Genomic DNA, 14,157 nt, shown 5'->3' with positions numbered 1-14,157 from the left:
CCTCATATCAACAGTTCTCTTTCCTCCATGAAGCTTGCCTCAGCAGCATTGAGGAAAGTAGCTGCTTCCACACACTAAGCCTCACGTAACCTTACACAGGCCATTCTCTTAGGAGGTGGTTTCATCCATGTATTCACTTTCTCAAGCAACAAATATTTATTAAGAGCCCACCATGTGCTAGATCCTGGGATACAATGGAATACAATGAGCCATTGCAAGAAAGTGTTTCTAGAGGGCAGGACAGACAATTAAATGAGCAATAACAATACAGCGTGAAAGGGGAGGGACTGTGTGCCTTAGAGCACATGGCAGAAACACTTAATCGCCTATAGGAGGACTCGGGACTTATTAATTCAGAAGGGAACATTCTGATGGTGGCATCTCAGGCAAAATACAACAGACCACCCGGGCAGAAGTTAGCACTCGGGGCTCTGGGTTCTTGTCCCAGCCTTGTTCCACACTAGCTGAATGGCATTAACACGTCAGCTTACTTCTTGACTTTGGGCATTGTTCTTGATGGTCTCTAAGGTCTCTTTGGTAAAACATTTGGTGGCGCCTGGTTGATGTTTCTTTAGGAGGCTGACTTAATTTTTTTTTCTCATTTTGTAACTTTCAGTTCAGTTCAGTTCAGTCGATCAGTCATGTCCGACTCTTTGCGACCCCATGAATTGCAGCACGCCTCCATCACCATCTCCCGGAGTTCACTCAGACTCATGTCCATCAAGTCAGTGATACCATCCAGCCATCTCATCCTCTGTCATCCCCTTCTCCTCCTGCCCCCAATCCCTCCCAGCATCAGAGTCTTTTCCAATGAGTCAACTCTTCGCATGAGGTGGCCAAAGTACTGGAGTTTCAGCTTTAGCATCATTGCTTCCAAGGAACACCCAGGGCTGATGCCTTTAGGATGGACTGGTTGGATCTCCTTGCAGTCCAAGGGACTCTCAAGAGTCTTCTCCAGCACCACAGTTCAAAAGCATCAATTCTTCGGCTCTCAGCTTTCTTCACAGTCCAACTCTCGCATCCATACATGACCACTGGGAAAATCCATAGCCTTTGTAACTTTAATGAGGGATAATTGACAAATATAACTGTATATATTTAAAGTATGCAACGTTATGATTTTATATTCATTGTAGAATGATTACTAAGATCAAGAAAATTAACACATCTGTCACCTCATATAGTTCACTTTATTGTGTGTGGTAGGAATGCTTGAGATTTATTCTCAGCAACTTTCAAATATATAATACTATATTATATATTGTAGTCACTGAGCCATACATTAGATCCTGAGAACTTACTCTTTTTATAACTGGAAATTTGTACCCTTTGATCTACATCTCCCAATTTCCCCTTCCGCCTGGCCCCTGGCTATAGCACATGTTCTCTATATCTGTGAAATTAGTTGTTTTTTTCCTTTAGATCCCACATGTAAGTGATACTGCACCTGTCTGACTTATTTCACTTAGAATAAACCACCCCCACCCCCAGCTCATCCATATTGTAGCAATTGCAGGGGCTCCTTCTTTTTTGTGGCTGAATAATATTCCATTGCTGGAGAAGGAAATGGCAACCCACTCCAGTACTCTTGCCTAGATCATTCTGTGGACAGAGGAGACTGGTGGGCTGCTGTCCATGGGGTTGCACAGAGTTGGACACGACTGAAGCGACTTAGCATGCATGCATGCATTGGAGAAGGAAATGGCAACTCACTCCAGTATTCTTTCCTGGAGAATCCCAGGGACAGAGGAGCCTGGTGGGCTGCCGTCTATGGAGTCACACAGAGTCGGACACGACTGAAGTGACTTAGCAGCAGCAGCAGCAGCAGCAATATTCCATTGCATATGTATATCACATTTTCTTTTGTTTGTTTGTTTTAATTTATTTATTTAATCAGAGGCTAATTACTTTATAATATTGTAGTGGTTTTTGCCATACATTGACATGAATCAGCCATGGGTGTACATGTGTTCCCCATCCTGCAACCCCCTCCCACCTCCCTCCCCATCCCATCCCTCAGGGTCATCCCGGTGCACCAGCCCTGAGCACCCTGAGCAGGTTTGATGCAGTCTCATGCATCAAACCTGGACTGGCGATGTTTCACATATGATAATATACATGTTTCAATACTATTCTCTCAAATCATCCCACCCTTGCCTTTTCCCACAGAGTCCAAAAGTCTGTTCTTTACATCTGTGTCTTTTTTTGCTGTCTAGCATATAGGGTCATTGTTACCATCTTTCTAAATTACATATATATGTGTTAATATACTGTATTGGTGTTTTCTTTCTGACTTACTTCACTCTGTATAATAGGCTCCAGTTTCATTCACCTCATTAGAACTGATTCAAATGCATTCTTTTTAATAGCTGAGTAATATTTCATTGTGTATATGTACCACATCTTTCTTATCCATTGGTCTGCCGATGGGCATCTAGGTTGCTTCTATGTCCTGGGTATTGTAAACAGTGCTGTGATGAACATTGGGGTACACGTGTCTCTTTCCCTTCTGGTTTCCTCAGTGTGTATACCCAGCAGTGGGATTGCTGGGTCATATGGCAGTTCTATTTCCAGTTTTTTAAGGAATCTCCACACTGTTCTCCATAGTGGCTGTACTAGTTTGCATTCCCACCAACAGGGTAAGAAGATTCCCTTTTCTCTGCACCCTCTCCAGCATTGATTGTTTGTAGACTTTTTGATAGCAGCCATTCTGACCTGCGTGAGATGGTACCTCATTGTGCTTTTGATTTGCATTTCTCTGATAATGAGTGATGTTGAGCATATTTTCATGTGTTTGTTAGCCATCTGTAGGTCTTCTTTGGAGAAATGTCTATTTAGTTCTTTGGCCCATTTTTTGATTGGGTCATTTATTTTTCTGAAATTGAGCTGCATGAGCTGCTTGTATATTTTTGAGATTAATTCTTTGTCAGTTGCTTCTTTTGCTATTATTTTCTCCCATTCTGAAGGCTGTCTTTTCACCTTGCTTATAGTTTCCTTTGTTGTACAAAAGCTTTTAAGTTTAATTAGGTCCCGTTTGTTTATTTTTGCTTTTATTTCCATTACTTTGGGAGGTGGGTCATAGAGGATCTTGCCGTGATTTATGTTAGAGAGTGTTTTATCTACGTTGTGTTTTCATTTTCATTCGTTTCTGTGCATATTTTGATTTCTTTTTTGATTTGTTGGTTATTCAGAAGTGTGTTGTTTAGCCTCCATATGTTTGTATTTTAATAGTTTTTTTCCCCCATAAGAAAGTGAAAGTCAAGTCGCTCGGTTGTGTCCTACTCTTTGTGACCCCATGGACTGCAGCCTACCAGGCTCCTCTGTTCATTGGATTTTCCAGACAAGAGTACTGGAGTGGGTTGCCATTTCCTTCTCCAGGGGATTTTCCTGACCCAGGAATTGAACCCGGGTTTCCTGCATTGCAGGCAGATGCTTTATTGTCTGAGACACCAGGGAAGTGTTGTAAGAACTCAATAAATAACAGCAACCATCAACATTAAAGCTAAGCTTGCATGTTGCTCTTCTGTCTTCTAGACCCAGCAAAGACTCCCCAACCTTGAGGTGGACGTGGAGAGTGGATCTAACACTGCCACCTTCATATCAACCCTATTAACTGCAAGTATTGAAGGATCCACTGTAATAAAGCTTATACGATAAGTACATTTAATATCTCACAGAACAAGATATCTGGAGTTCGTGGTTCCAGGGCTGGCTATTAAAGCTGGATGGAGTTAGCCATTACCTGTTCTCCTCCATCTGCCCTCTTAGAGTCCTTGGTCACTGACTCGTTCGTGAGCCTGTCTTTCCGGAGTGAGAAAATGGCTGCTGCTGCCTTAGGCTCTGAGTGTGGAGGGTCACCTGAATGAAGAAGAGGACATTTCCTCCCATGGGTCACTATTTATTTGGAAGGAAACCCTCTCCCCTGAAGCTATTTGACCACTGCTTCCCACCGCAGGATGCCCCTGAATTCTGGCCAGAACTGTGTCACGGGCCAGTGCTTGACCTCCAAGGGAGGTGGTGCTGGTATCGGGAAACTTCAGTGGTGGTCCTGAGGTAGGAGCGGAGTTGTCTGGGGCCCATCTGCACCAGTCACCTCATAAGCCTCAGGTGGCTTCTGCCCAGTTCTCTCACGTCAGCATCCCAGCCACATTCCTCCATGTGTCTTCCACAACAAGTCTTTCTTTTTAATGTAAAATGTATTAAATTAATACCATCCAGGAGAATTGACGTTTTGGGAAGACATGCCTGGTGTACTGTAGCTTCCATGTCAGTAGGTCCATGTACCCTACCTAGTTTGAGAAATCCAGAGTTAACACATACATTGCAGCATTCACTGAAAAGCTTTTTGAGAAACAGAGGGACTCCAACAAAATGCTGCAAACCCCTAGATTTTGGCGTTCCAAGCTCCTTGGTTGGAGATGGTGGTAGAAGGCGTGGAATGGTGGCGGGGCGGGACTTGATCATGGCGGCGGGGCGGGGCTTGATCAGGATCGAGAGGGTGGCTGGGCTTGGTCAGCGCTTGACTGGGGTGGGATTTGTGGTGAACCACCAGCCCCTGCCCCAGCTGACGAACAGAGATGATTCCTCTCGAGTAATCTTCTGGGAAAGGAAACTCTGAACGCTGAAGCCAACTTGGTAGCCCTCTGATGATAGTCAGCTCAGTTCAGTTCAGTCGCTCAGTCCTATCTGACTCTTTGCGACCCCATGAACTGCAGCACGCCAGGCTTCCCTGTCCATCACCAACTCCCGGAGTTCACTCAAACTCATGTCCATTGAGTCGGTGATGCCATCCAACCATCTCATCCTCTGTTGTCCCCTTCTGCTCCTGCCCTCAATCTTTCCCAGCATCAGGGTCTTTTCAAATGAGTCAGCTCTTCACATCAGGTGGCCAAAGTATTGGAGTTTCAGCTTCAGCATCAGTCCTTCCAATGAACACCCAGGACTGATTTCCTTTAGGATGGACTGGTTGGATCTCCTTGCAGTCCAAGGGACTCTCAAGAGTCTCCTCCAACACAAATCAGTTTTCTCACCGAGCCTATCCCATCCCCCAAGCTCTGTACCAAGCACTCAACACGAACTTAATCCTCACAACAGCTGTCTGAGTTAATATTAATATTCTTTTCTCATTTCATGTAAGGAGGAATTTCGAAGCTGAGGTAAGCAGACCCAGGTCATTCAGCTCATAAGTGGCACAGCCGGATCTGGACCCCGGGTCTGACCCGAGGGCCCCCTGAGCCTCAGTGAGTTTCTTCATGTGGGACGACCACCACGCACTAAGCCCAATGTAGTCGTTTTTTGCTTCTGTTCCCACAGGCAACACAGACACACTGGGACAGTCTGTGGTCTCACTCTGGTTTCACAAAACAGGGAAGAGGCCTTGTTTAAGGTTTTTCTCGTTTGGGAGTGTGGGAGACAGGCACCGCGCCCTCCCTCCCTGCCCCCACTCCACCAGCGCTGTGTCTGCAGCGGCCCTCCTCTCACCAACCCTCAGGGGGCAGGCAGGAGATGGGATGCTCCAACTCTGCAGCTCTTCAAGGGAAAACCACAGGCTGGGGCTGCCACCCGCCCCCTCATCAATCCATCTTGTAGCATCTATTACTACTGCTTTTCTGCTCCTTGACTTTTAAAAGAAAGGGTATTTCCAGGTAGCTGAGGAGTGAAGACTTATCAGAGGATTGGAGGGAGCCAGCTCTTCTCGAAGTGCCCCTGGCGAGTTGTGGGCAGGGTGAGGGCCTGGGATGCAGCCCCCAGATTTTGCTGGAGCCTGAGGGCAACCACTGAGAGGCCTGGCCCTGGGGTGGGGGTGGGCACGTCTGGGAAGGCCTGTTTGTTCTTTGCTGACCAGAGAAGGCTGCAGTGCACATCTGGATCAAATCAGCTGTCAGGAGGTTGCTAAACACCAAAGTGCCCACAGAAGATGTCGTTGGCTTGCCAGCTCAGAGACAGGTTGGAGGTATGTATGTTTTGCCACCCTGGGGCATGGCATTGAATCAGAAGGGTTTTTTTTTTTTTTTTTTTTTTTATTCCACAGATTGCCTGGAAGTTGGCTTTCCAGGGGATAACATTGTTTGGACTTTGAATCAACTGGTTCTTTTCAAACAAACTCCTCCTCATGGCCAAGATTTCTCTCCTTCTGCCAAGGGAACAACTCCCTCAGGGTTCCTGACAGGTCCCTCTGTAAGTGCTGGAGATGAGTCATGGGGGAGGGGGTCTGGCTCCAGGGCTGAGGGCTGGGGGTGGGGTGCTGGAGCTGGGCCGGCAGCTCTCAGGTCACAGGCCTGGCTTCACCCACCATTCTACTGAGAAAGGCCTCTGTCTTGCTTTTCTGAGCCACACTTTTGTGTAGCTGAGAGGGGCCTAATTGCCTAGGAATGTGACATTTTTCAGTTGCTTCGGGTTGGATAAGCTTCTTGTCCGTGGAGTCATACAAGGTAGAACACTGCCTGCTGCGGGGATACTGAGAAGGAGAAGGCAGAATCCCTGCCTTCTAGAATGGAATACTCCAGTTGGAAAGATAAGACAGACATCTTCAGTGAAATGATAAGACTCAAATGACAGAGCGAGCGTCATCCTGGGTTGGGACATGGCTAACTGAGGAGACGCCAGTGACTTTAGAAGGGGAGCTGAACTTCCTGTGGTTGTGAGAAGGAAGAAGGTGGGATGAGGGGAGGGGTGGGAGAGCTTCCGCAAAAGGATCTACCGGGCTGGACTTGAAAGACTTAGTGCAATTTAGACAATTAGTTATAGTAATAGGGCTTCCTAGGTGGCACAGTGGTAAATAATTCACCTGCCAATGCCGGAGACGCAAAAGATGCAAGTTCAATCCCTGGGTCCGGGAGATGTGCTGCAGGAGGAAATAGCAACCGCTCCAGTATTCTTGCCTGGAAAATTCCATGGACAGAGGATCCAGGCAGTTACAGTCCATGGGGTCACAAAGAGTCAGACACGACTGAGCGCATGTGTATGTGGGTTCGTGCGCGTGCGTGCGTGCACACACACACACACACACACTACTTTTTCTACTTTACAGATGAGAAAATTATTTCAGAGAAATTAAGAAACATGTCCAAAGTCACCCAACTGGTAAGAAGGGAATCTAGAATTTGAACAGAAGTGAGTCTTGTTCCAAAGTCTATTTTTATCTTCTGGTGGCTGTTGGGAGACAACTCTCCATGTGACTCTTGTATTTCTGTTGTCTTGTGAGTAAACTGACTGCTCTTTGTTCTCTGTTATCTTTTTTAAGATGTTTGCACTGCAGTCAGTCTTGGAAGATAACAGCAATATCTTCTTTCAAAACAAGGAGCAGGCATGCTCACTGGTCGTTACACAAAATTCAGGTTCCCTAAGCCCTGCATTCCTCTCCTTTAGTGAAAAACACCGTGAGAGCAATGGTTCACGGGTCCTCTTCATGCTGTGCTGTGGGGGCTGGAGTTTTGGAAACTGGTGCTGAATGTGCTGATGTGCAGTATGCTTGCTGCCCCGTAAGTAGTCAGCCCTTGGTCTCTGACCCAGGAGTCTCGTGGCTTCTTCTGGCATCCATGAAACTGTGAGTGATTCAGTTGTTAGCTTGCAAGTGGGGCAAATCTCAGACCCTTCATAGTTTTTGACAGTGGTGTGTGTGTGTGTGTGTGTGTGTGTGTTCCTGCCCTTGGAGCCTGACGTGGGGAAAAGGAAGGCCCTGGGTGAGGAGTGAAACTTTTCAGGTCAAGCTGTGGAGGCAGGAAACGGAAGCCTTTCATTGAGGATCAGTGTGTCTGTGGGTTTGTGCTTGGATGTTTGTGTGAGGGAGAGGTGGAAGGCAAAGATGAAGGAATAAATTATAGACAGCTTCTGAAATCCCTACAAATGGAAGACAAGAGGATTATGAGGATAGAGGGCCGGAAATATGATTGGCACCTGTGAATATTTCTCCAGTATTGCCTAGAAAGACATTTTAATGTGGCCCAGCAGCAGTCGCTGACGGCACACTCGGAGAATGGTACAAGGAGGGCCCACACCTGGTCCTGCCGTGTTTGTCTGCCTCGTGGTTTGTGGACCAACTGTGGCCCCGCTATTCCTACCTGCTTCCCCATTTCTCCTCCCCAGGGGGATCTGGGCTTCAGTTGAAAGCACTGAAGAAGCAGCCTCAGCTCCCCAGTGGCTGGTGCAGAGCTGGTGTTTGATATACAGGGCTTTGTTGTCTGGACTCGTTGGTTGCCTGAACTGTAGCTAAGGATGGTGGCCTGCCTGGCACCCTCCCCTCTGTCAGCCAGCGTGTACCCTGCTCATCTGACTCCTGCTTTTAGCCTTCCACTTCCTTGTTTACAGGCTCAGTCGGGCCCCAGCTGTTCTCTTTGCCTGCCCAGTTTGGGCTATAACCTGCCAAGCTCCACCTACTGATATTGGGATGGATGGTGGCAAAGATGGCATATGGCCTTCCAGTAAGAGTGGAAAACAGCGAGGGCTATCTGTACAGCATTCCCCACAGCAGAGCCTCCACCTAGGATGATGTCTGCTCTTTTCCTTTTTCCCTGGTTTGTGGATGCATTCCTTCCTGCCCCTGCCCTACTCGTGCCATAATGCTTTCCCTGGGTATGGAGACACACTTGGGCTCTCAGCTGATGGTGAACTTGGCTCACAAGCTGCGCTGGGACCTGGACCTGTGGAAGGGCTGGGTGTAGACAGAGCAGCTGTCAGGACTCTGGGTGCATCTCCTTGGTCTTCACCATCTCCACGAATGCCAGGCCTACTTCCAAATGCCAATACTGAGTCTCTTTACACAAGGACTTGCTTTGCTGTCAAGGCCCTCTTCTTCCAAGTGCCAGGCAGGCTAGAAATGCCAGGGCATGAATGCCTTCAGGAAACAGAGAGAAAAAAAGTGAAAAAAAATGAACTGAGTCTCACTGAGTTATAGTACAACTCAAATGGTCTATTGTTGTTCAGTTGCTAAGTTGCGTCTGACTCTTTACGACCCATGGACTGCAGCATGCCAGGCCTCTCTGTCCTTCACTATCCCTCAGAGTTTGTTCAAACTCATGTCCATTGAGTTGGTGACGCCATCCAACCATGTTGTCCTCTGTTGTCCCTTCTTCTCCTGCCTTCAATCTTTCCCAGCATCGGGGTCTTTTCCAATAAGTTGGCTCTTCACGTCAGGTGGTCAAAGTATTGGAGCTTTGGCTTCAGCATCAGTCCTTCCAATGGATAGTCAAGATTAATTGCCTTTAGGATTGACCAGTCTGATCTCCTTGCTGTCCAAGGGACTCACGAATCTTCTCCAGCACCACAGTTTGAAAGCATCAATTCTTTGGTTCTCAGCTTTCTTTATGGTCCAACTCTCACATCTGTACATGACTACTGGAAAAACCGTAGCTTTGACTATATGGACCTTTGTTAGCAAAGTGATGTCTCTGCTTTTTAATGCACTGTCTAGGTTGGTCATACCTTTTCTTCCAAGGAGCAAGCATCTTTTAATTTCATGGCCACAGTCACCATCTACAGTGATTTTTGGAGCCCAAGAAAATAAAACCTGCCACTGTTCCCATTATTTCCCCATCTATTTGCCTTGAAGTGATGGGACCAGATGCCATAATCTTAGTTTTTTGAATGTTGAGTTTTAAGCCAGTTTTCACTCTCCTCTTTCACCATCATCAAGAGGCTCTTTAGTTACTTTTTGCTTTCTGCCATAAGGGTGGTATCATTTGCATATCTGAAGTAGTTGATATTTCTCCTGGCAATCTTGATTCCAGCTTGTAATTCATCCAGCCCGACATTTTGCATGATGTACTCTGCACATAAATTAAATAAGCAGGGTGACAATATTCAGTCTTGATGTACTCCTTTCCCAATTTTTAACCAGTCCATTTTTCCATGTCCAGTTCTAACTGTTGTTTCTTGACCTGCATACAGGTTTCTAAGGAGACCAGTAGGGTGGTCTGGTATGCTCATCTCTTTAAGAATTCTCCACAGTTTGTTGTGATCCACACAGTCTAAGGCTTTGGTGTAGTCAATAAAGCAGAAGTAGATGTTTTTCTGGAATTCTCTTGCTTTTTCTATGATCCAACAGATGTTGGCAATTTGATCTCTGGTTCTTCTGCCTTTTCTAAATCCAGCTTTTACATCTGGAAATTCTCAATAATATACATGTAACTGGAGTCCCTGAATGAGGATGGGGCAACATAATATTTATAGAAATGGCTGTATCCTATTTTATTGTATTAATGAACTTTATTTAATTATTCCTTATTGTTGGTATTTAGGTTGTTTTCAATACCATTAGAAGTAACATTTTAATGAACACTCTTGTTCATATGTCTTTTAGTGTATTTCCATTTCCTTGGGATAAATGCCTACAAGTGTGTATGTTGGGCCACAGAACATAAACATTTTAAAGGCTTTTAAAACTTTACTCTTCAGAAACATTGACCCCATTTACCCTCCCATAAGGAGCCTGGAAGGCAGTGGCACACACTCCAGTGCTCTTGCCTGGAAAATCCCATGGACGGAGGAGCCTGGTGGGCTGCAGTCCGTGGGGTTGCTAAGAGTCAGACACGACTGAGCGTCTTCACTCTCACTTTTCACTTTCACGCATTGGAGAAGGAAATGGCAACCCACTCCAGTGTTCTTACCTGGAGAATCCCAGGGATGGGGAGTCTGGTGGGCCGCTGTCTATGGGGTCGCACAGAGTCGGACACGACTGAAATGACTTAGCAGCAGCAGCAGTAGCAGCAGCAAGGAGCCTGGAAAGTTCGTGTTACCTTATACCTACACACACATCGGCTGAACTGTGCCAGTTTGATAGACAGAGTGGTGTTTTTATTGTTGCAAGGTTGCATTACTTTGGTTGTTACTGAAGTTGAACAGTGTTTTTATTTTCCATTTACAGAGCTGTCTGCTCGTGTCCATTGCCCACTTGAACATTGTGTTATCCATTTTTTTTCTCACCGATATGTAATTTTTCTTTATAGATTAACTTTCTTCTGTCATCTTTCAACTTTTCCTATTTGTCATTGGCATTTTGGATCAGTTCCCATTGTGTTTTATGCTAGTCATCTTTTTGACTGATAGTGCCAAAATATGTTGATGTTTTCCAACCCATAGTTCACCTATCTGTTGTCATATGCTATCACTAATGTTAGAGGTAATGAGGATAAAAGACCTTTGTTCAGTAATGACTTGGGCAAGAAGCATGCATTCATGGCTGCTGTGCAAAGTGTGCTTATCCAAGGATGCCAGAGTCCCCCCCTCCTTCCCTCAGTGAGTGTCAGCATCAACCTTGGGATACTTTCTTATCATTCTCAGAAAGATGTTTTAGTGTTTTCCAGAGAACAGAACCCATAGGATCTGTATGTGTGCAGTCATGGAGACTAATGAGTCCAGGCTGTAAGGTGGGCTAGCAGGGTGGAGACCCAGGGAAAGCTGATGTTCCAGTTTGAAGGCCGGCAGAGAGAGCTGATGTTGCAGAGGAAGTCTGAGGGCAGTCTGCTGGAGAATCCTCTCTTACTCAGGGGAAGTTTGGTCTTTTGTTTTTTCAGTTGCCTTCAACTGATTGAATGAGGCCCATTCATGGTATAGAGGGCAATCTGCTCTACTCTAGTGATTAAAATTGTAATCTAATCTGTTGTTACAGTCTACCCATCTAAATGTTAATTTCATTCATAAAACACTCTTACAGAAACACCTGGAATAATGTTTGACTAAATATCTGGGAAATGCTGCCATCTATATCTCATAACTATATCTATCTGATCTAGAGATAACTGCTTTTATTTGTCGCTATATTTTCAGTACTTAGCACAGGTGGTGAGTGACAGGTATTGGATGAATGACTGACTGACTGAAGATGGACTGAAGATGCTCAGACACTGGGTACCAGAATTAGGATCAGAATTTACTTTCTCTGGAATTCAAGCCCTATGTGCCCCCTTCCCGATGCATCGACTTCTGGGTTTACAGAGGCATTTATAAAGGTCAGTCTTTCTGGAAGATTCTCCAGCCGTAGGGCTGACTCCTTCCTCAACTGGCTCCTGATACCAGTCAGGCTCTGCCTCTACTGTCTCAAGGCTCTTTACAAAGTCAAGCAGAATTATCCCTTAAACAATCTCTTCCTTTAAAAACCTCTGAATAATTAACAATGGAGAGGCTACTACTGGGGAAGAATAGAACTCTTTGAGGGCTGTGCTTTCACTTGCCTGTCCTGAAGCCTCATAGAGTAGAGAATGCCAGAAGAATATTGCCAAGACCTGGGACTGAAGTCAAGGTAATTAAATAAAATCTCAGACTCTTCCTGAGGAGTAAACATAACTTTTCATAAGAACTAATTGTTAGGAAATCTATAGGTACTTTTCAGATTTAAGAGGCTGATTCATGTTAGCTGGTGTTATTCTCCTTAAGTGCTCCTCTTTAAACATATTGACTGTTCTTACTTAGGTCTCTCTTGCCTCCCATTTTTTTCTTCTTTGTGAAAGTTATGGTTGATTCAAGTTACTAAGATTTTACCAAGAATGAATAGTAGGCCCTTTGTGGAAACATGAAATGAACGTTGTGGCTTCACCCTCAATAAAATGAGGATAACAGCAGACAACTTAAAATGTTCCAGGCAGTGTGTTAAACATTTTACATGCATTATTTAGCTCCCTTCTCACAATGACCCTAGGAAGTAGAAGGGTCATTTATTTATCATTTTTATTGTTTCCACTTTACAGATGGGAAAACTGGGAACAGAGTTCCAATATCTTGTCTTGGTTGAAAAGTCAGGATTCAAACCCACATTCTTCTGGCCTCAAAGCCTGAGGTCTAGGTCATTGGATTGTATTTCTTCTCATGATCCACTAGGTGATTTATACAAAAGAATTCTTAGCTACTAAATCTTAGGACACAAAAAAGCCATATAAAATTATTAAAATAAATTAACACTTCAATATAAAACTGTTAATAACGGATAAATCTTAACAATCATGCATGGATATAGGTATAGAAGATTTTGACTTTTGTTTTCAATTATTAGTATTTTTGGAGTTGCGCAGGCTCACAACTTTTTCTTTTCAAATAGTCTAGAACGGTACAAGATGAAGAAGAAAACTCTTCTACCTTTATTGCATATTTGCTCTATTATTTAAGAATATTTAATTTAGATATAGATGAAAAGAAAACAAGTAGAATGGATGAAACTTAGAGAGAAGGGTAGTTACAGATAGTGTGTAAACAAGTAGTTTGTAAGATCCCCAGAACTTATTCCTCTTACAACTGGGAGTCTGTCCCCTTTGATCAGCATTTCTATCTCCCCCATTTTTCAGTCTTTGATATACCTGGAATTTATTTTAGTGTAGGGGCGAGAAAGCTTCCAGCTTTGTTTTCCTCCAAATGATTTGCCAGTGTTCCCAAATTCATTGAATAATCTACCTTCCTCTATTGCTTTGCAATGATCCCTTTGTCATATATAAAAATTCTATATGTGTTTGGATCTCTTTTGCATTGGTATGTCTCTCTGTTCTTGTGTTGATCCAAACTGTCAATTACTGTAGCTTTCTATTTCTGTTATTTAAAAAATGTATGATAGAGCAATCCTTCCCATTCCACTGGGAATTATTCTTTTTAAAATGTTATTTTTTTTTAAATGTTTATTTTTAAACATTAAAAAAAAATGTTATTCTTTTAAAAATGTTTTTTCATGGCCTATCTCACATGTTTATATTCCATATGAAACTCATGCTTTTCCCCCTTAGAATCAATTTGTCTAGTCCCCCCTAAAATCTTACTAGTTTTTTAGAAGTTGAAGTCAGATTAAATTTTGAGATAATTGAGCAATTCTGAGATAATTTAAATATACGTTTAGAGATAACTGAGTTGATATTTTATTACTCTTGTCTTGCCTTGTTTAATATTAAAGTATAGTAATCCTATTTATTTGAATCTTATTTTGCATATCTTCACAGAAACTTAAAGTTTTTTCATGTAGGTCTGCACATTTCCTATATGATTCCCAAACATATTGTCTATTATGTGCTTTGATTAACAGAAAGATATTCCTTTGTTATGTTCTTGAATTGGTGGGGGTTTAAAAGCAAAGAAGCCAAAGCATAGGCTTTTGTGCCTTACTGCCTGATTTAAATCTGATCTTTAGCTGTGTGAATTAATGCAAGTTATTGAAGCTCTCTATGTGCCACAGTTTCCTTTCCCACA

The 14,157-nt window shown here is 43.9% G+C and overlaps 1 long non-coding RNA gene across 1 annotated transcript in view; it reads left to right on the top strand.

Moving 5' to 3' along the window:
* Positions 1-14,157, top strand: part of LOC147359046 (uncharacterized) — a 55,768-nt gene that overhangs the window by 11,653 nt on the left and 29,958 nt on the right. The window contains exons 2-3 of the long non-coding RNA XR_015140163.1: positions 3,535-5,953; positions 6,032-6,177. This is a non-coding gene — a long non-coding RNA (uncharacterized LOC147359046). The remainder of the gene's footprint in view (positions 1-3,534; positions 5,954-6,031; positions 6,178-14,157) is intronic.

This window comes from Bos grunniens, chromosome 14 (assembly GCF_055505025.1).
Source record: "Bos grunniens cultivar Pamir isolate PY7600 chromosome 14, Bosgru_T2T1.0, whole genome shotgun sequence".
Lineage (NCBI taxonomy): Eukaryota > Metazoa > Chordata > Mammalia > Artiodactyla > Bovidae > Bos > Bos grunniens.
Note: the sequence above shows the minus strand (reverse complement) of the source record. Positions and strands in the feature narration are given on the sequence as shown.